The following is a 23,967-nucleotide window of genomic DNA, read 5'->3' on the forward strand; positions in this document are numbered from 1 at the left end:
AACAGAGAGACATGTAGGACATGTCCATTTCACCTTGTGCAATCATTGTGAAAAGTGTATGCACTGCGCATATAGAGAGCGTCCAACTGTTCATTAGTGATTAATACTAAGGTGTGTGTGTGTGTGAGAGAGAGAGAGAGAGAGCGAGAGAGAGGGTGAGTGAGAGATCATATAATAATAATTTTCTTTCTAGTGTGTCATTGTCTTGACCACGAAATCATACTTTATAGTAAGCAGTCTATCTATCAGATGGTAGCGACAAGTGTGAATATCATTAAGGTGGCATCAAGCGGATTACCAAGCCCTGGTGATTATTCATTATTATCGTTTGTCATCTTGCAATCTAATCATATTGCATTATGATAGATTTGTCCAATCGTAATACACCAACGCACAATAACTGATTATGTGTGCCACTTGGGGACCGCAGAACCAAGTTATTAACACAACATTGACATAACATCACCCGTTAAGTTGATATGGCGAATCTGTGAGCAAACGGTTGCTTATGTACACATCCGGCAGTTACAGAGCAACGTTATTTTTTAATTTGGAGTGGTGTTCCTTGCCACCTGGCAAATGTTCACTCTATTTTAGTTCTGTGTGTGGTGTGCCAACTCCTAAGGGGAAATATCTGGTTCTGTCGTTGCTAAATGATGTTCAGCAGCGAGTCTCTAACTGTCTCTGTCTGCTGTTTCGTGCACTGTGTTTTTTTTATTTAGCTTTTTCAGTCAAAGCAACTGCCTGCTGCTGCCCAAAACAAGTCTATGAAAGCGTTGAGACTTAACCAAAACAGTAAAGTTGCGGGCCGGACAGCTAAACAATGAGCTGAAACTCACTATACAGGACTGTCTCAGAAAATTAGAATATTGTGATAAAGTTCTTTATTTTCTGTAATGCAATTAAAAAAACAAAAATGTCACACATTCTGGATTCATTACAAATCAACTGAAATATTGCAAGCCTTTTATTATTTTAATATTGCTGATTATGGCATACAGCTTAAGAAAACTCAAATATCCTATCTCTAAATATTAGAATATCATGAAAAAGTATACTAGTAGGGTGTTCAACGAATCACTTGAATCGTCTAATTAACTCGAAACACCTGCAAGGGTTTCCTGAGCCTTGAAAAACACTCAGCTTGGTTCAGTAAACTAAATCACAAGTATGGGGAAGACTGCTGATCTGACTGCTGACTGATCATTGACACCCTCCATCAGGAGGGTAAGACACAAAAAGAAATGTCTCAAAGAGCAAGCTGTTCACAGAGTGCAGTTTCAAAGCACATCCACAAAAAGTCTGTTGGAAGGGGGAAATGTGGCAGGAAACGCTGCACAACCAAGAGAGATGACCGCAGCCTTAACAGCATTGTGAAGAAGAGTCGCTTCCAGAATTTGGGGGAGCTTCAAAGACAGTGGACTGAAGCTGGAGTCCAGGTATCAAAAGCCACTGTTCACAGACGTGTCTGGGAAATGGGCTACAATAGCCGTATTCCCATGGTCAAGCCACTTCTGAACTCAAGACAACGGAAGAAGCGTCTGACTTGGGCTATGGAAAAGAAGCACTGGACAGTTGCAGAGTGGTCCAAAGTCCTCTTTTCAGACGAAAGCAAGTTTTGTATTTCATTTGGAAGTCAAGGCGCCAGAGTCTGGAGAAAGGCTGGAGAGGAGCAAAATCCAAGTTGCTTGAAATCCAGTGCGAAGTTCCCACAGTCAGCGATGGTTTGGGGAGCCATGTCAGCTGCTGGTGTTGGTCCACTGTGTTTCATCAAGCCCAGAGTAAATGCAGCTGTGTACCAAGAGATTTTAGAGCACTACATGCTTCCGTCTGCTGAAAAGCTCTATGGAGATGAGGAATTCATTTTCCAGCATGATCTGGCACCTGCCCACAGTGCCAAAACCACCAGTAACTGGTGTACTGACCATGGCATTACTGTCCTCGATTGGCCTGCCAATTCCCCTGACCTGAACCCCATAGAGAATATGTGGGGTATTGTGAAAGAAGAAGCTGAAAGACACCATACCCAACAATGCTAATGAGCTAAAGGCCGCTATTGAAGCATCCTGGGCATCCATAACACCTCAGCAATGCCACAGGCTGATTGCCTCCATGCCACGCCACATTGATGCAGTAATCCGTCTAAAAGGATTCCCAACCAAGTACTGAGTGCATTAATGGACATTTTCAAATGTTTGATTTTGTTTTGCTGTTATAAATCTTTTTTTTTTACTTGGTCTGAGGAACTATTCTAATTTTTTAAGATAGGATTTTTGAGTTTTCTTAAGCTGTAAGCCATAATCAGCAATATTAAAATAATAAAAGGCTTGCAATATTTCAGTTGATTTGTAATGAATCCAGAATGCATGATATATATATTTTTTTAATTGCATTACAGAAAATAAAGAACTTTATCACAATATTCTAATTTTCTGAGACAGTCCTGTACACCCTTGTAAAGTCGAAGGGAGCTGCAGATTCATGTGATGATTCTCTGTTGGTTCATCAGTAAGTGTGACATTACACAATATTGTTAACATGATTTGTTTAATGTTTTAGGGTTTGCATTTTAAAAACTGTACTACCAAACGTTCCCATGTGCTTCGGCAGTGTTGGGTTATAATATGGCCATGCCTATAAAGCCCCTTTGAATTGAATTGACCTTGTTCACATTGTTTTCAACTTGTCATTTGCTCTGTTGGCTTTCCTCAATGTTGCTGGCACACCGAGGCTTCATTTGCACATACCACCCACATTGCAGCAGCACAAAGCCGGTTAAACATCGGCAAAGTTTCTCTTTAAGTAAACAAGACTAAGAATCTGACCAAGCATTAATTGCCACCTTTCAGTGCCTGACAGTTTTTTGACTCTGTGCTTTTTTTGGCAGGTACTCAAAAAGTACTGACAGTTAATTCCCAGCCCTAAAGCTTCAGAGTGGCTTTTCTCTATTTTAATGTCAATGCTTTACACTGTGCACTCAGTCCTACCTCAAGTATCATCATATGAATAAGACTCATCCAGCTACTATCATTAGCCCTGTCCTCTTCTTCACTGTCTGACATCTTGTGTCTTTTTCACCCTAATCCACTCAGCCTTCGTGACTAACATCTCTTACTAATCGTTAAATGAGACTCTTGTTTGTGATTTAGTGTGGTTAAAATATTACACATAATGTTCTGCCCTAGATTTATTACAACAAAGCGGTCACATGCAAGTGTTCACCATTCACATATAGAATGAGGAAAGAAAAGAGTTGGGCCAAGGCCGACACACTTGCCTCTTCACACGTCCGAAACACACTGACAAGCTTACATTTAAAAAAACAAAACAACAACTATTGTGTCTGCCCATTGATGCTCCACACTCCATTGTCTTATCTAAATTGTATCAACCTCTTGTCATCTCAAAGAATGATACATTTCATAACTTATTTCTGCCTCCCCCCAAATTCTAATGATGTACAGTGTAGTTTCAGCAACACGGGTTTCACATTGTTGTTGTTCACCACAGCATCCATGCGTTTCGTGATTTATTTCATGAATGCATCAGCAATCTCTCTCTCTTTCCCTTTGTATATAGCCTCTCTTTCACACACACTATATCTCCCTCACACACACACACCGTTTTCCCTCGAAACCTGCTCCTATTCCCTTGTTGACAGAGATGACAGTCGAAACCACTCCCTAACTGGTTGGCCGTCAAGAACTATTTTCCCCCTGTCATTCAAATATCTTCACCTGTCTCTGTCTATGTCAACTCAATCTCAAAGCATTACCTCAGGGTCACAGCTGTTCTATTTAAATTTCATGACAGCTGTGCGCTTTTCAGAACCTACAACACTTAATGTACAATGACCAAGAAGAAAGAAGAATTTAGAAGAAATGTTCTATTTACCCAAATAGGTATTATTGAATGTTAGTGCCACCTTTTGAAGAACAATACAATACAAATAAATCTTTGCAGTAACTTCACAATATTTTGAAATAAAAGTTGTAAAAGAAGGTAGTTGTTATTTTAAGAAAATGAGAATAAGAAAGTTGATAAGGTTGCTATATTTTGACAAAGTATTATAAAGTTAGATATTTCACAAAAAAAGCAATTATCAACATTGAGCATCAGACAGTAGAGTGCTGAGACAGTTCTCAGCCCTCTCCTTCCGAGCCTGCGTGTCAGTGAGCAGGGGGCTTTAACGCTTTCTGACACCATTAACTTGTGTTTTGTGGGGTGTGCACTTGTTGGCACAGCTTACTGGTGGAAACTCCGTCCAGTCTAAGCCTCCAGGCTCTAAAACATAGCAGTCAGGCATCTGTTGTTTGTTTTTTATCTATTAGAACTGATAGTGAGACATATGTTCCCATACCACTTCAAGATGCTCAATATTATCTGATATGATTTATGGTATGAAATCAAGCCAAGTAAATTCAGTATGTATATAAGCACAACAGACTGCTCATATAGCTGCATACTCCTGAAATATTAACCTTATATTAACATGACTTTTTCCCAACCTACACTCAACTTTTCTTTTCTTTTTTTTACATTATTTATACAATTTATTTTATTTGAGCCTTCAAAAATCATTATTTTTTTAATTCTGGTTTACAGAAAGAGCTTTTTGTTGTCTCCTATATTTTCATATGTATTGCGTTTTCTGTCTATTAAGACTATTGTTTCACCACCTGGAAAAAACAAGTTATACAATTGGGGGCTTTCCCTATCAGAACCCTTTTTGTCCTGATGCCCAGATTGTCTATCAAGACTTCTTGCTGCTTTGGATTATTGAGTAATGGAAACACATTTACAAAAAAAAAAGGGGGCAACATGTTTTCGTATGTAGCTAAATAAATTGAACAATTGGTCAAACTGCTTTCAAACAAAGCAAATAGGAGGAAAAAGGGTAGTCAAGGAGAGTTAGATTGATAAATAAGAGATGACAGGAGGGAAGAGGCGAGAGGGAGAATAATGTAACAGGGCCAATCACGCCCCAGTGGCTCTACTAATCATGCAAACAAGGTCACTGTCCGCCAGAGCCAAACTGGCAGGCTATATACATGCATCTGAGGCATTGCCCTCTCTCTTTCTTTCTCTTTTCTCCTTCCCTTGTGCAGTATTTTGTCCTTCTGTTTCGGTCACTCTGATAATCAGACGGACATAAAGCCAGCTGCCCACACACACCCGGCTCACTGGAATATCAGAATTAGCAGTACATACAGTACATTATGCTCACTGCATTATTTAACCCACATTTTATCAGCAGCGTGACCAACATGACAAAATTTATGGAGCATTGCGCTGTCAGGCTGATAAGTGAAACTGTGCCAAATGTGCTGTGGTGTCAGCTTCTGTAATGTTAAGACTTGCTGCATTTCTTCATCTTAAGTCAATGTAAATGTAATAACTAAGTGTTGGACTGTTGGTCAAACAAAACAAGCAATTTAAATCATCTTGGACGTTTTTCACTGTTTTCTGACTTCAATCTAAAAAACTAAGCCGCAAATTAATCTATAATGAAAATATTCATGGGTTGCACTTCCACATGAGCACCCCTTGTATTGTGGGTGCTATACACACATTTCTCACAGCTTTGGATCTTTTTTTATGACTTAAGTTAGTCATGTGGGCAAAAATAGTGTTTTTCTTTGGTGGATTTGGAGCCTTCATTTATTACTGCTTAACAGCAGCTTTCATTCGAATCAGAGAGAGTAACTCCAAACCGACTCAGGATTTGCATATTGCCCATTACACACAGCACAAATGCAAGTTTTACTTGCAACAGCGGATGACAAATGACAGAAAACACCTGAGGTTCCAGTTTCATTTTCTCAAGGTTGTTTGTAATTGTCAAATTCTCTCTCTCTCTCTCTCTCTCTCTCTCTCTCTCTCTCTCTCTCTCTCTCTCTCTCTCTCTCTCTCTCTCTCTCTCTCTCTCTCTCTCTCTCTCTCTGGCACACACACACAAACATGCACAGCTCTCTTGACAGAGAATCTCAGGTTTTTCTGCTACCCTTAATTGGCCACATTGTTAAAGGAGTACAATGTTGCAGTTTTCAAATGTTAGTGGCCATTGTTGTGTACAGTTCAATAGAGAGTACACAAGTATAATAGCAGACCCAGGAGGCTCAGACCTCACCAAGTCATCACCTTCTTTTTCTGTCTGAGTCCTACCCACACAGACACTAGCATAGTTGTCTCTTTGTATTTAATAAGCTTAAGCACAGTTTGGACACGAAGCATTTATGGAAAGGCTTTCATAAAAGGTGACCAATTAAGTAATTTTGTAATGTCCCGTGCTTCCTTTGATCCACAGTTGAAGAAAGGATCCGTCTTGCCTTTCAGTTAACCGTCTTCATCATTACTTCTCTACTGGGTTTGCATCGTCTCTTATATTTGACTTCCCTTGAAGATGCTGCAACAATGTGCTAACCGATGTTTATCATCAGGATATATCACAAACTGACACGCGTAAGATTTAAGTTAGTGTCGAGGTGCTGCTACAATTTACTGGATATTACCTGAAAAATAATAACGTGTTGATAGGTTTTTCAAAGAGCAGTTGTCAATTGTACATCAACGGCTATGATACTGAATTAAAAGGTACTGTTGAGTGTTTGTTTTAGTAGCGATCCTCTTGTTTGTGGAATGGTGTCCACACTGCCGACAGAAACATTTACCTTCACATTAGTGTCACGGTGATAAGCAGTTTACTGGTAGCCACAAGTTTGTGATTTCTCAAGGAAGATTAGATTCAGCTTGGGTCCTGACATGGTCAACACCCTGATGACAAACTACATAAATGGGACGAATCATCCATCACACACACACACAGACCAATATTGTCCCAATACCCCGAAGGCTGAAGCTTTGTATGTGTTTATGACCTTAAGTGCTGTTGACGGGTGAAAATAAATCCCACTCTCCTTTTCTCCTTCCCTGCGCCTTTTCTGGCTGTGCACTTTTTCCTTCCACTTTCCTCTTCTAGTCATCTCCTTATTGTGTCTTCCTGCTCTCTCTTTCTATACCCTACAATGTCAGGAATTGCTTTCGTATTCTGAATGTCTTCCTTCCTCTTTGACAGCCTCACCACTGTCACAAGTAAGAGATAGTAATGCATCAAATGGAATGTGCCTGTTAGGGCTGTCATTTGAGCCAGAGGAATCAGCTGTCCCTGGCTAAAACATTTACCTCTTAAAACATTGTAAAAAGCACGACTCCTGGGGTTTTAAGATATACAACAAGTAATTGTTCAACCAGTTCCATATTTGCATCTGCAGTCTAGCAGACAGATAATGAAGATGTAATGTTCTGCTCCTTGTTCAGTATGTACAAATACCAGAGACGAGGCTAAAGCCCCCGCTACAAAGGTGCTTTGTCCATTTGCCACTGAAACTCCTTCTGCATGACAGAAAGTGGGTGAAGAGAGGATAAAGGCGGAGAAGTAACAAGGGAGACGTTGTCAGGATTTGTCATTGTCTTCCTGTTTGAAATGCCACCAGTATTTTGAAACAGGAGCCACAGAGGAGGAGACATTAGCATGATGTGTGTCTGCATATGCCTGTCTGTGTCTTGGGGCAATTTTACTAATACTGCATGTGTACAGCTGTTTTCAAACAGGCCATCTAATCAGGTTATAATGAGATCCAGATAGTTGGGTAGAAATGATTCATATGCTACAGCTGTGTACTAGGCACTAGGTGTCTTGTTTCTGTTGCTATGGTGAGCGGATTTTCTTTTTTAATATAGTGTGAATGCATGCAAAGATGAATGCATCTTTACATTCACATGTACTATTGTCAGACATTCCTGCTCTCACCCAGATAAAATGGCGAAAGGAGAAGAAGGTTTGGTAAAGGAAAAACGGTTTAATGGTGTACCACTGTAGCCTTTTCAGGCAAAACACGACGCTCCAATACGGTCTCTCAAAAGTGTTCACACACCAACGTCTCTGTGGCTCCTTGTCTGCCGAGCGAGAGAGAAAGTCAGACATGACCATCCGGTTACCCGGCCTGTGGATCACCTTGAAGTTAAACTGCTGTAACGGCAGATACCTACGAGGGATCCGGTCATTGGCATCCTTCATGCGGTGGAGCCACTTGAGCGGGGCATGGTCCGACCAGAGTGTAATAACGCCCACCGTATGTTGAGGCACTTGTTTTAATGGGAGCGGTCGCAAAAGCGCTTTTTGGGTGGCAGGTTACCAGCTGACATTTGCAGCTTGATGCGCACCACATCCGCGCAAATGCAGGCCAATGAAATCGGCCGATGATCCGATGTAAGGTGGCGGTGACCTCCTGCATTGTGGCGAGGAGCTGGAGTGCAATGTTCCTGTTCAGGCGCCAATGTGAGAAGGTCCTGCTCTCATCCAGATGAAACGACTGAAGGAGAAGGAGGTTTGGTAAATAACAAACACTGTTTAATGGTGTACTACTGTAGCCTTTTCAGCCAAAACAAAAATACCACGCTCTAATACGAAAAATATTCACGCACGAACGTCTCTCTGACGGCTCTGTCTCGACCCAGCCTACTGCAAGAGCCCAGCAATAGGTTACTACCGTGCTGCAAAGTGCCATGCCACACCTCTCTTGCTGCATGTTGTCAGTGATGGAAGAGGAAAAGAAAGGGAAATTCTTTCCGGCTTTATTTTTTCTTCTTTCTCTGTATCCTCTCTTTTTTGTTCACAGCAGTGACTGTGTACATGCTGAGTGGAAAACATGAGTGCTACAAAGATCATCTCTCTTTCTTCTCCTCCACCCACCCATGGCAATAAACTATTAGTAGTCACCATCCAGCACCACACAGCAGCCTGTTCCAGTAGGTGTCTGTGTTGATTGCATTGGTTTTGTTCCAGGTACACCTGTTTGTAAGACTGTGTGCCTGTTTATATATACCGCAGTAGAGTATTCTGCTTAGACCTTGGAATCTATATATACTGTATATATATATAGATTAAAAAAAAGACATAATATATATATATATCAACAGTTAAACAGTTTTTACTGGTCTGATCTGTTTGTTTTGGAGAGGATTAGACCTCTGTGGATAATTTGGCTCCCAGTAAAAACCTCCCGAGTGATGAACAATGGAAAAGTCCTAACCGGGAGAAGCTGACTGCAATGACACCACCAAATGTAGTCTTTTGCTATTTTCTTGATTTAGAGACCCTTAGTGGCAGAAAATTACATATTGTGCATTTAAGGCTTTCTTGTCAAGCACTTTGCCATTTTGCTGAATTTGGCATTAGTATCTAACTTACCCAGACTACCTGGTCTCTAATGTTTTATATTATCATTCATCTACCGTAGCTGAACAAGATTAATGTTGCAGACCAGTGCTAAATGTGTGTATGCTGTGCACCAGGATAATACCTTAGGATCTTACCGGATTTGTAAGCTGGTTCTTCTCGTGTTATCTTCCTTCTGGGTTTAGAGATGTCTGATTATGTCCAGACTCAAGCAATTCCAATAACAATTTAAGCTCGGCTTCCTCGCCAAGTGGTTTGGCAGATATGAAATCAGTGCAAACTAAATCTTATTTGTGCATGCCCAGAGCAAGAGCCTAGCATCACTGAAGTGACTACTGTAATTGTAGTCATGGATGTATTACGTATGTTCCAGTCCAAATGTGCCTATACTTTATATACCATACGCTCTCTGCATTACTTTAACTCTTGAATGTCATATCTTCTGTTTACTGCATTTGTTAATTGCAAAGATATTGCCATCAGCAGATCAGTTTTCTTTAAAATTGTGTAGTGAGTGGTATCAGAGAATGAATTGATTTCAATTAAAGCAACATCATGTAACTACAGTATTTTATATTTAAACAACAGCTTCAAAAATCATTGTGACATGTATGTCATGGGGAGAATCCCTCAGGAGATTAGCATCTGTGTCACCTTTTAAGCCCCTGATGAGTTTGCACCCAATTGTCTCTACATTGCACTTTTATGTTTATTTGATGGTAAATGCAGCGGGGCATTGTTTCCCTCTTGACTTGTCTTGTCTACAGTTTTATTTTCATTAATGAGAAAGTAATGGTATATTATTTTCTTTTTAGAGGCATTAAAAAAAGTCTTAGAAGACATTAAATGTGTATTTCATCACTCATAAGTAATGTAATAGTAAAAGTGTAACTTTAAAGTTGTCTATATGTACAACAGGGGGTGTATACTGTAGGTGAAATGCACTAAATCGCAAAAATACGGGTTACTATGTAATGTTGCTTTAAGCTACAGACAAAAATCCTCCTCAGAAGAAAGACTTTATATTTACAGGTTTGCAATCGATGGTGCAGACTCCCTGGCTCGTCTAGTTTGGAGTGTAGAGAATGACAACATCTTGATGAAGTAATTGAATGATGAATGACGAAGGAACATGTTATCTGCCCTACAATTAAAAGAGTTGATTAGCACCGTCACAGCAAGGTGAACAACAAATATATTCAACCCTGACAAAGTGTTGATAACCTGCATTTAGGTACTAATAAGTCTTTTTAAAAAACAACATTTTTGGATCAGACGTTCTCCTCTTTGAACACCTGTTGCTTGTTAAAACGTACGGAGTATTTGCTCTCTCTCCATCCGAAAGCAGGACTGCAACCAGTTGAATTCCTCTGCATTTTTGCATAATTGCTTCTGCTCGGGTCTGTTGTTCCATTTATTAATGTGACATGCTGTTTTACCAAGGCAAAAGTTTTAGGCTGGGCTGGTGTTGCAGTAATAAATACCTTACTTCACGCCTGTGTCCTGTACCCTTACACAACAATTGCACTAGTCATTACCGTTTGTTTTGATGTCGTTTTTTTAAAATGTATTTTTCAGTTGGTGTATAGAGAGCTTTACTGAGCTTGCTGTTGGTAGTATATAATATGTATTTGTTGTTGCTGAATATTTAAGTGTACTTTCTGGCTAGACTGTCTTTCTGCAAAATCATAATGAGGCAGCTATAGCTAAAAGTAACTGTCATTTAACTAACTTTCCAAAGCTGTCAGGAGACTCGCACGATCCTACATTGCCCTGCTGTTTTATATCTCCTGTCTGATCAATGCTCGCAACAGACAGCAGCACCAAAGCTTCTCTGATTGTTCTCAGGCAGAGGGTGTTACATGCTGTCATGGTGCATTGTCTTTTTTTCTGAAGTTATTTACTTGTTTGTTTCCCCCTTGATTTCTTCTTTGTTCCTGTGTTTGTCTTGTGTGTGTTTGCTGATTGGTGTTGTGATAATTACAAGTAGGATTGTGCTGCAGGCGCTCCTGTTTGCTCTGATGTCTCACACTGAGTCATTGTTCTTTTCATTGGCTGATTAAAGAAAACAAACAGTGTTTTGTACATCTGATTGTGCTAAACAAATGGCACAACTGTGCAAGTTCATAATACAGTCGTGCATCTCTTCCTCTGACTATACTAGAAATGAATATAGATAAAGAGTGAAATATTTCATTAAAGGCAATAATACCTATATTGATACAATCCCATGTGAAATTATATATATATATATTAAATTGTAAAAATAAACTAAAGGACTGTCATGTCATCAGGGTGTCATGCATCTCTTAACATGAGTAATGATAATGCTACATGTAATGGTTCATGAGGATTCACATTTAAATTATAAATGTTCAACATTTGTATTTGTTGGAATTCTGTTTGGATAAAAAAAAAATGGCATGTGGGGCAGCAGAGCACAAAGTTGTTTTTTCCCTCCTCCGCTTTTGAGCAAGGGGTGGTCAACACATGATCTGAACTTTCACTGAGCTGACAAGACTGGCACATCAAGAGAAGGAAACACACAGAGTGAAAGACACTATTAGCTTTAAAAGAAGGAAAGAAAAGATATGCCTGTCATATCAGGCTTTTCTGATACAGAAATGCCCGCATTGATTCAGCTGCAATTCCTTCCCAGCTTTGCCCTGATTCAAGCTGTTTGAATCAATGCAGCTGTATCTTCGACATTAAGCCTAGCACATCGATTCCAGTTGGTGAATCATGACACCCTGTGTGTGTGTGTGTGTGTGTGTGTGTGTGTGTGTGTGTGTGAAGACACATGTGTGTTTGCTTTGATTTCTCTCAAGGTTTTCATCTACGAGAAAGCTGTGAATGTGGATTTGAAGCATGACCATGTACAAAGAAGCAAATTGCCCTCACACCTTCTGTTCCACATCTGCTCCACATGTTTTTGTAGGTCAAGGCTAACATGAGCACTGAACTAGCAAAACAATGTATTTGTGTGTAAGGAAAGTACATTGTCGGCAGGATTTCTTTTGTGATTCTCTGATTGTGGATGCAGACTTATGGATGGGTGCTCATTTTTAATTCAAGCCACTGTCTCATAGTCAAAGCGTTCAGCGTGTTGCAGCCCCTCTGCAGCCAGCCATTTACAAAATTAACCCATTCTATTGTCCGTACTGCGGTTGACTGTATGGACGAGACATAGAACATGTCTGAGTATAGATTGCTATGAGCCCCATGGGAGCTCTCAGAAGGACTGAGATGGATGACACACTTACAGTAAAGCACTCTTCCTCAGATCAGATTTTTTGCTAAACTATCAACACATGCACAAATATTACATACATGCACAAATATTACATACATGTAATATACCAGTGATGGGATTTTTCTACACACTTGGAACTTGACTAAAATAATAATTTATTGCCTAAAATTATACATCTAACGTGCACCCACGCTCATGCACACACGCTTAGGTCACTGCTACGGGTCCCACTCAGCTTGAAAGCGATCCCCAGGGTGTGTTTGCTACCAGATGGCCACAAAATGGAGCGCTTCTATTTAAATGCGTTTCCTCATCTGGAGAGGGCGCACACCTCTGTTCGGCCTTGTATTGATTAAAATCAATATGGTCCAATCTCATCAACACCACCGTCCTTGGCCTACTAGTGTCTGTCTTGCAGAGGACCCGAGGTGTTTGATGAACTACAGCTTTTTTTGGGACAAATCCATACCTTTCAAGGTAATCGGGTTAATATGTTTCCCGGAGCCACGATGAGTACAACCTCATATTTCACCGCATCATTTTTCTGCTGCATTGATGAGAGGTTCATTGAATTGAACAAGGCTGGCCGGCCATTGATTCTAAGTGCATATGGAATATGAAATGGACATGCTTTTGGATACACACACTGTGCTGAATGTCAATTTACATGTGTTTGGGTTGTATAGTGCATCACTGTATCTTTGTCAGTTGCGTAAACCATTGATGCATGTATTTTTAATTGCCAGGCCTGTATAAGAGTTAGAGGAAGAGGCCCCTGGACAGAGGCTGACCTAAACTCAGCCATGCTGCCCTGTCACTTAATTTGTTTCCTCTCTGACTGCCTCCCTTGCTCTCTTACCGCCTTGCTGTTTCTCTCTCCGCGTTAGTCTGAGTGGTGCTAGCTGACCTTCACTGGGACACAGCCATGATTCTAATTGCATTGATATGTCAGCGGGATCCAATGGTTGCAGGAGAGCATGGCAATATTACCCCCCCCCCCCAAGCACTGTAGGGGTCAGTTTGGCTTTTCCATTTTCACTGATGACTCAAACTGCTGAGAAGGAGGAGTCAGTCCAACACGCACAAAACATTTTGCCAATTCAGGATTTTCTCTGGGGCAACGGGATGCTAAGGCAGTCCCTTACTGTGTTTGTGTGTACACCCTTCAGGCATACATACAGCAGATTGTGGAAAAACATGTGGAGCCTGTGACGTGACCCAAGAGTTTGCGATGAGTTGTTTTGAAGCCTGGATGTGGACTCACCGCTTGTTGCTGTCTTTTCTAATTAGTGAAGACAGAAAAATCCAAATTTGTCTCCACCTAACTAGTTCACTTTTGTTTCACAGCAAATGTCACAATCCAGTCTTTGGAAACTTTTACTTTGAAGCAGCTACATGAAGTGAAACAGCATGGGGAACCTGCTAGTCTCTGCATGCACATTCGTTATGTTCTCTGCTGCTCTTTGTCCACCTGCAGTTTGTTCTTCCTTGATGCGTCGGTCCTACAGCAGGCATCTTTGTTTATTTGTTGTAAGTTTGTCCTAGACTGGCCTAAACAAAACACCTAGATATCTCACCTTAGTTTTATCTGATCATGTACTGTAGACACCATCTCACCCACGCCACCCTATGTCAAGATTAACCCTTTTATGTGTATGGTTTTTATTTGTTTGTGTAATGTCACCATCACCGTGTATTACACCAAATTGGCCCGATCCTTTCTCCTGTCTCTCAATTTGAATTTTGGTATGGGTTGATTTGATCTAATTTTCTTTCCTGCCAACTGGTGGGTGGCTCCTGCCCACAGGCTTCTGCATGTGTGTGTCATGTTTATTCATCAAAGATTATATCTGAAATCAAGTAGAAGCGTAAAATTAGCATATCGTACATTTCAGTTTGAAGATAAATTATAAAGCCCTTGTTGTGTTTTGTATCAGTAGGTCTGGCTAGTCCTCATAAATATTGTCATTTTTGATTCACTTGATATTGAAATCCATCACCGTGAAATACATACAATCAAGATGCAGCAATTTGGCTTAAATGGGCTGAAACATTAGCTTCATTTAAAATTGTGTAAGAGAAGCACTTGCGTTTCCTATACGTTCCAGATATTATTACATTTTTACGTTTATTCCAAGTGTTATTAACTCAATCAACAAAGATCCACCGTCTTTCAACCACTGTTTTAATACGCCAAAGAGGAAACACTTTTTGGAAGCTCTTGACTGAACAACATGATGAACTGGATCTCCGTCAATACGAGTCATTGTGTTACTCACATTTGGTTTACTTTAACTAAGTGTAATCTATTACTGGGGACATTGCGTGCTATGCACTCTGATATAAACAAACTGTTTTCTCTTTGCTAACAAAATCTTCACTTAATGCACTGTGAGGCAAATTAATGTTATGGGTATGCTCAAGCTACGCTGATGACATAATGAATATCTAAATAAATGAATGCTTGCTTATGTTATTTCTATTTTATACCAAAACAAAGCCTTTCCCAGCGCTGCTCTGGGCAGAGTGAGGGTGAAACTCATACTGTAATCACACACTTGCACTTTTTAAAATTGGATTGTAGATCTCTCTGAGACAGTGCTGTCAGAACCAGGCTGCATTGCAGTCTGTCTCCACTAATTTCGCTGCATCTTGTCAAGTCTTGTGCTTTTTCACTCACTTTTTGAAATAACAAACCCGGTCCATTGTGCTGTGGGAAGGAAATAAAGAACCATCTCCTCTACCTGGTGGTCTGTGTGATTCACTAAGAAGAGATGAGGTTGAAGGACAGCTCATGGGTGAGATTTACCGTACCAATAAAGGAAAAGAATTGTGAGTTCCAGACAGTGAGGGAGAAAAGGGAAGCGAATGAGATAAAGGAGGAAGGAAGAAGTGTGCGGTTGTTTGAAAGAGAGAGAGAGCAAAACCTGTGTTGATGGAGACAGGCTGGTTACCAGATGGGTTTTGTCAGAGAGAAAAGGGAACAGAGAGAGGGAAATGGTTAAGAGATGGAGGCTGATGTGGCTGTCTGTAATGCGATATGGCAGATGCGATTTTATTTTTAGGACACAAGGCCCCAGAACGATAGGTTTTATAGGGTTTTGAGTGGGTTGATCTTTTTAAATATTCAACTTCAATGAAATATGGAGCATGACTCCCGGCTGTTTGGAATTCATAAGTCTGTTTGGCAGGACTGGCCCTGCATATTGAGAGCTGTCAGAGTCGGCCTGAGTGTTAAACACAAGCCCTCAGCTGGCAGCAGAAACGATGACAAAGAAACACCTCAGAGGGGCTACAAAAGAGACGAAGAATAGAAGTCTTCCGTTGGAGTTTGAAATGTTAAATTACCTTTTGATGTCATTACAGTGTGTGATTGTGTCTTGTGTTGCATTATGTGGTGAGGTGTTAAACATGGCCTCAATACACTGGTGTTGCCTAACATACAATCATGTTTGTTACTATAAGGGAGTTTCAAAACTCATGGCAAAGTGAATCTTTTTTGTATATCTTACTTTTTTTTCCTCTAGAAAATGCTTTTTTATTTAACAAAAGAAGACAAACTTCTTAAATGTTAACTGTTGTCTGAATACAAGCAGCAGTACAAGAACTTTGGATGAATAAAACTGCCTGAAAGTGATACATTTCTATCATTCAAATGTGTAAACAGTCTAATAAGAAAAGTTTTGCGGTTCAATACCAATCCCTGTTTGTATAAACTATAAATAATATAATAATTATAAATAAATGTAAACATAAATCTAACGGAAGTTTTTATTCTTATTAATATGGAGCCTTAACCTCAGTGCTGAGATGTGTTAGAATAATCGAGCACAATCTATTTCTCGATTATAAAAGAAGTTATCATAAAAAACGGGGCTGAAAATGTGTTATGGATACAGATGGCTTATGCTGGTTCTCCGTAATCCACTGCAGTCCGTGTGTGTACGTACAGCACACAGGAGTCTATCAGTTGTGCTTCTCATCTATCATATAAACTTATTTTCAGTCCACCAGTTCATTAATCCATGTTACAGACTGATTGGAAGCAAACTGAAAAATGTGTGCTTCTGTCTGTTTGTCTGTCAGCCGGTGCATTTTGTGAGTGCGTTTCAGCTTTGTGTCTGGAGGCGTGTGAAGGATCAATATTTTACTCTCCCAGTGTGACAGGTGTACACTGCTGGAGAAAGCGGCTAATAGAAACCCTTACTTAGTGTGAAGCCACTGAGGGGAAATACATATGCATTAGACTAAGGCTGCTGTGGATATTTACCAGCAGTAACCACACAAACAACAACAGGTAGCAGAGCCTGAAACCAAGACATGTTTAATTCATGCCAGAGGCAGCAGAGTTCGCTGGCTGTACACCTGTATCACTGAAATAGCCAATGCTTATTAGAAAAGCACTGTGTATATGTGTTTACTTCGACCCAGTGATGTGTGTCTGTCAGGCTGTCTCGCTGTGTCTGTGTCTGATGTCTGCTATTATTTGTATGTGAGTGTGAATGGGAGACAGAGGAAAAAGAGCAGAGAGACAGACACCCCAGGAAGAGATGTTGTCCCTGTACGAGGAAACATTCTCAGTCCATTACCCTGCATGTAGGTATAATTAGAGTAAAGCAGGACTAAGAGCCCGGGCTGCTTCAACCATCTGCCAGCTGTATTTCCTCTTTGTAATACAGGTGACCAGATTTGTTTATATTGTATAGGATCATACCTTTTTCTTTTTTGTTTGCATCTTTTACCCAATTTGCTACAGGGTGCACATTTGTATAATCACTGACCGCGCGGCCTAGAACAGCAGGTTTTTTAATTTACAATACTAAACATCATGTAGCTTTTTTTCCCTCCAGAGTTATGTTATTATATGGCAGTGCAGTTTAAAGCAAGGTCATTATTTCTGGAAGATGCTATTTCTAAGCTGGTAACAATTATTACTTAAACTTGTATTTATTTCCCCTCAAAAGCACAAGTGCAGTGGTGTCATTGTACTTGGTTTAAGTATGTTAAACATATTAGCCATTACACTTTAATTAATTATGATACTAGTTTGCTTACCAACATGTACGTAACCTTTAATTATGCACAATTTGTGTCTACAGTATATTGAGTTCATTGAAGATGGGCTGTCAGTCAAACAGTCACCTCCTGAAAAGGCCACAAGAATGAATTTGTAATGACAAATATGTTTTTGATGTTTGATGCCTCGGAAAGCGTCACATGACTTGCATTTGACAGTGGAGAGGTGACTTATGTGGTCCATAAAAAAAAAAAAACACTTTGTATTTTTTATTTTAATTGTATTCTCAATAGAGCATCCTCTGCAGTGTGAGCCAGTAGTGTGTATAGGGTAGCAGTACTAGTGGCAGTTGAACCAGGCACACTTTTGAGGCATTGTTGAAAGCACCAAGGCGTGCTAACGCAATGTCATGCTTGGCTGCAGCTCACAGTGGCTGGGGTTCACACTGAGGGGCAGAAGACTTGAGGGACATCCAGCTAAGCCCTTTCATATCTTCCACGTTGCCCTTTTTGGTTTTAAGCAGTAAACCACCCCAACACCACTGCCCACTCCCTGCTCACTTTGTCATGTACACTTGATTTTAATATGATTCAATCATGTCTGCTTAACCATGGCAAGGGAAATGTGTTGACATGTATTTATGAGTTTGTCCCTTATGTACACATTTGTGCTTGTGCACAGACCATTGCCATGTCCAGTTAAATAATATTTATCATCACGATGGATTTGTTTGTAGGTGAGTCATAGAGGGTGGCCTATAAATGTCAAGGAACTGTCCACACTCTGTTTTGAACCTGTCTGGTTCGTATCCAGGCTCCACTTGGATGTTCTTGTCACCATTATATTGTTTTTGTTTTTTAACTCAAGGTTTTTACACTTTAAATAACAGTCTACTTTTATCCACCAAATGTTATGAAACAAATAAAATGATTTCCTCTTGTGTAAGCTCTACTTAAAAAGGCACATGAGCAGAATGTGTTGCTGGAAATGAGCTTTTACAAATGACCTATACCAAAGTGGTGATTGTGAAGGGCTAACAGTGTTTCTTTTTGGACTGATCATCACTGTCACTAAATCAAAAATACACTTCTGGCCCACTTGAGATGATGATTTCATTTTTCAATTATCTGTCTGCTATTATTAATCTTATAATCATTCCCACAGCTCAATACGGAATCATCAAATTGTTTATTTGTTTTCAACCAACAGTACAACACCCAAATATATTCAATTTAAAATGATATAAATTAGGGCTGACTGATTAATCAACATTTTATTGAAATGGCAATATGTCCTACTGCAATTTTCAAATCGCAGGACGCACCATATTTGCAAAATGTGTCAAAATGACATTTTAAATGAAATGTCTGCAGAGATGTCCCCGCATGCACTTTATATTCTAAAGACTAAAGATTCTAAATCTTTGTTTGGTGCAGATCCATGCAAAAATCACACCGTAATTATTTGTAATGTTTTTAAATGAAAGTGAGAAAGATTATCATTCCCTCTAATATCGCAAATCATAAAACAAATTGCAATATCATTCGATCGCAATTGAAAAATGTCAAATCCCCCTAACATTTAACTGATACAAAAATATTTTGGCTTTTTTGTTTGATAAATGAAATGATCAATTATGAAAATAAGTCTTTGTTGAACCGATGATTGATTAATTGTTTCATCTTAATTTCCCCCCAACATCACTTCCAGCTGTTAGCTTAACCAAAAGTAAATGCCATTGTGAGCCAGAAAGTGTTGTGGTAGAATACATACATGGAAAAGCACAAAAACAACCCAGCCATGAACACGCACTGGCACACATCCTCCTAAAAGGCTTCCAAATGATGCTGCTTTTCCACGAACACTATGATCTATTTTCTGCATTTGCAAAGATATTTGCGGTTGTTAAAAAAAATGAGAGAGGAGAGACAGAGATGGGGGGAGTCGAATCACGGCTCAACAAAGAAAAAGCACTTTGATATGCATTAGATCAGGACAGGCTTCAGTTACATATAACACTGCTGGTTTTCACATTACTCACAGGGAGTATTATAGTGCTCTTTTAACAATCCATCCTCACACCTCTTATTTTCTCTTTCTGTCTCCTTATTGCTCCCTGTCTTTTTCGTACTCTAGTTTAGTCCTAATCACAATCATTGCATCCATATTATGCCACTGCCTTGAGGTTTCCAATCTTGTCATCATCCTCCCTCATCATCCCAATTCTTTCACTGTTGTCCTCCTTTCATTGCTCTCCTTTTTAATCCCGTCTGCTGTTTTTCTTCGTGTCAGAGAAGCTAGACAGACCGCTCTGCACACACGCAGTTTACTACGACGAACAAGCAAGGGACGAACCTTCACTGACTGGTTTGTTGCCAGGTAATGATCTTTAATTACAGCCAGCCTAATGCACACAGGCAAGCTAAAAAGCTGTCTGCTAGCTTCCATCTTTTACAAGGCTCGCTGGGGGGACGTTGGAGCATCACACACATTTATAACACCAGGCATTTTCAAGTCTTAAAGGTAAGCTGTCCTCTGCCCGTCATCGTTCTGTATGTACGAAATGAATAAATCACAGTGTCACTCTCACATAGACTAAATGATTGGGGTGTTTTGCATCTGTTGTCTGACCATTAGAGGAGAAGAAGTTGTACGTTGCAACCCTACTAACTGTATCGATAATTAAATGAATCATTGTATTATCTCAGTTTAAAATTGGCTCCAAATTTTCCACTTGTAGATGCAAAAAAAACAAGGCAAGGCAAAAAGTCAACAATAAACAGAACATGCACCAAACTGCCAAGCCAAGCTAGATGTGTTGTGATGTATGGCGGGTGTAGAAGTGCGTGTTTGATCTAGCTAACTTCAACTTGTTGTGTCAGTCACTGTGCAGAGAAAAAAAGTCACTTCACTGTCTGTATTTGTGTGAGTCTGCATCACTACTCTCTTCTTAAAGTGATCAAATACTGCAAACTTCATAAGAGTGGAGAGAAGGGGAGGGAGCGAGAGATGAGAGGAAAGGCTCATCTGCATCTGTATTAGAAGTGGCAAATGCAAATGGCTCAAATGATCTGACAAGAGGAAAATGTGAATTCCTCTCTGCAGTTATGTGCAGATAGAGATAGGAAAAAAAGAGAGAAAATGCTCCATATTGGACAGGCTTTTTTTTTACAGTCCTACAAAATGCCACCCTATCAGACGTTTCATAAACCATCATGGTTCCATCTTGAAATTCCTGATGATATTCTCAAACCATTTTGGGCAGCGATTAGTCTGCTTTGTTTGCGATTTGACTCGTCTCATGCTCCAACAGAACCAGTGTCAGTAGCTGGTTAAAAGTCTGCGGGCTGTGAGATTCACAGTTTAGAGACGTAGTTTGCAGAAAAGCTGAAGGCAAGCAGAGACACGACAAGCTCGGTCTGCAGGCTCTTTTATCATTGTTTTTCAAGTGGTTTTCTTTTCCATTCTGGCCTCCAGCAAAGTTAAGGAAGGCGGCAGGCTGAGAGCTGTGATAGACTGGTAGTTTAGCAGAATCGCATTGTGTTTATGTTTTACAGACGCACAGAAAATACCAATCGCCAGGCTTTCTTCTATGTTGTCTGTTTTTCTCCAATCTCTTAACAGCTCTTCATGTAGATGAGTTTATTGTCACCACAATGGTGGCAGGTGGTGTAGCTTTAACAGTCGGGGAAAGAAAGAGACAGGCAAGCACTGCTGCAGTCCAGACTTCACTTTCTGTCTCTCTGCTGAGGCTCCCTGCCTAAGCCTGTCTGCCTACTAACTTCCTCCAAACTTCAAGAGAGTAGAGTAGGGGAGGGAGGAGGAGAGAGATGAGTAAAAGCTCATCTGCAGCGATTGAAGAAGCAAATATAAATGGAGCAAATGATCTTACATGGGGAAATGTGAACTCCTTTTTTTGCTGCTATTTGCAGATGAAATAAAGGAATACCTCCTCACTCTTTTCTAAAATTGGACAGGGAAGTTGTTCTAATGAACTGCTATCACAGGGAGGAGGAAACATTAACTGCTATGTATCGGAAAATCAATACAAGAGTGCTGGATGTTGCCACATCAATGCACAGATCCAAAAATTAGAAAATGCATCCGGTTCTATCGGGAATGAAGAAAGAAAAGAAAAGTCACAATCCACCGTGAGCTACACTGCCAGAAACCTTAGGAAAATAAATGCAGCATGCAAAATATACAATAACACCTTTAATAAACCTGCATCACCAACTTTAAGAAAACAGCATGCAACGCGAACAGTGAAGTGCCCCGTGGAAACATTGCCTGCAGGAGCAGTCAACCCGAGGCAAGCTAACAACAAAGCTTGCAATACCAACTAACCCTACTTGCCCCTAACTCCTCCTGGTCAGTAATAACTGAAGCAATAAACTTTTATTCACAAGGACATGCACCCATTTGATGTTTTTCTAAGTGCTAGATTTAGATGGATGGCAATGACCCTGAAATTGAGATAAACAATACCCAGTTGCCAACATTTAAATGAAAAATGCATCCCTTTGGGGACAGTCCAAAATGTGGTCCTCTTTGTCACTGCTTATTTTCAATGGAGAACTTTTATACATCGTCTGTTTACAGGTCTTGGCGAATACCACTGCATATGTGAAAAATGTTGCGCCGTGCCTCCTGTGGCCGCAGAATTCTAATGAATTACTCAAGTGATGCCACTTGAGTCCGTATCTGTCGGGGCTGAATCATATACGTTTGAAAATGGAAAAACATCAAATCTGGAGGTGAAGAGCTCGAGGCTCACTTCTCGAGGCCACGTTAGCCTCTGTCAGCATAGCACGTCCAACTCTTTACCTAACTGTTGGCGGTCTAGTTGAATTGTGGGAGATCGAGGCGCCTTGTTTTGACTTGCAATGCTACATCTGTTTTTAAATTATTGATAGTGTGGCAATTGATATCATTTCCAAGGCGCTTTTTCTACTTGGTACTTTAAATCAAAAGTGAGAAAATGTTTTATACTAAATGAAAACACTTTCATTAATGTACGATTTGAAATTCAAGTTTAAGCAGGAATTATATACACTGTCTCTTTATGTATCAGATTTCTGTATCAGATTGCTTATCACGTATCTAAGTCCGTGTCAATCTGTCTGAGAGGAATACTTGCACGGCCCGACCATCACAGCATGTGTTTATTAAACGGCAACGTCTTCCACTTGACTCGTTCTACGAAACCAGTGTCAGTCATTTGTTAAAGGAGTACAACCTGTGAGAAGAGGCATGTTTTATTATCCCAGATGTGTTTTACAGCTTAGATGAAGGCATATTTTGAGAAGCTAGCAAAGCTTCAAAGGAAGGGGCAGCTACGTGTCACAGCAGAGCAGAGGAAGAAGACTACCTTGCTGGCACTTTGATCATGTTCACCACTTAAGGCCAGGGCCCTTTAAGGAAAGAAAAGAAATGGCCTTTTATGTTGTTTTTGTATCGATACAGTATTTTATATTCCTCAACAGTATGTATGTTTCATATATAATCATTAAGGGTTCATGCAGTGCAGAAAATAGTTCAATTATAATTCATGCCAATAAATGCTGAACTAAATGTCAACTCGAAGAAGTCTGATAATACTCTCTAGCATTTTCTATTTCTTTCTCTAAGAAGACAGAAATCAGTTTAAAAAGTGTAAACAAGATATTAAAATGCAAATTGCTGATACCACATTTGATCATTTTCTCAACATCAGAACCTGTGAGTGTGTTATTTGTAAAGGAAATGTGTGTTTGTGGGGCAGCGCCTGATGGAGCACAAAGCAACCGGCATGTGGGGTTAGATGACAAATCAAATCAAATCAAATCAAATTTATTTGTATAGCCCAATATCACAAATTATACATTTGTCTCAGTGTGCTTTACAGACTGTACAGGTTACGACATCCTCTGTCCTTAGACCCTCGCACCACACAAGGAAAAACTTCTTAAAAGAAACCCCAAAATTAAAGGGGAAAAAATGGAAGAAACCTCAGGGAGAGCAACTGAGGAGGGATCCCCCTCCCAGGAGAGAAACGGGATGGGATCGGGGAGCAACAGGATTGACGGTGGGGAATAATTGTCAGCTTTTAAATATTGCGACTGCAACAACAGGAAGAGAAAGCAGAAAGGGTGAGATAATGAGAGGAGGCTTGGATTTTCAGCTGTGGTAAATGTTCAGTCACAGCAACAAGGCAACACACTCTACTCATTTCATCCTTTTAAAATCCCCCACTGCCTCTTGTTTGCCTAACGAGCGAATTGTGTGAATGTGCCAGAGTCTGTGTGATCGTTGGATTTCTTTGCTTAATTTACAAAAAGTCGGTTCATTCCTCTCTGCTCACTTTCCTCCCTTTTATTCTTATTTATTTGTCAGAGGTTGTGTTCAGGGACGTTCCTTGTCATTCGTCAGCACGGCCCATAAAACACACTGTCATGACTGACTGGCCACGCTCCAAAC

The 23,967-nt window shown here is 40.1% G+C and overlaps 1 protein-coding gene across 3 annotated transcripts in view; it reads left to right on the forward strand.

Moving 5' to 3' along the window:
- LOC115004518 (protein diaphanous homolog 3-like) overlaps positions 1-23,967 on the forward strand; it is a 167,192-nt gene that overhangs the window by 140,641 nt on the left and 2,584 nt on the right. The window lies entirely within an intron of this gene.

Source organism: Cottoperca gobio, chromosome 3, assembly GCF_900634415.1.
Source record: "Cottoperca gobio chromosome 3, fCotGob3.1, whole genome shotgun sequence".
NCBI lineage: Eukaryota > Metazoa > Chordata > Actinopteri > Perciformes > Bovichtidae > Cottoperca > Cottoperca gobio.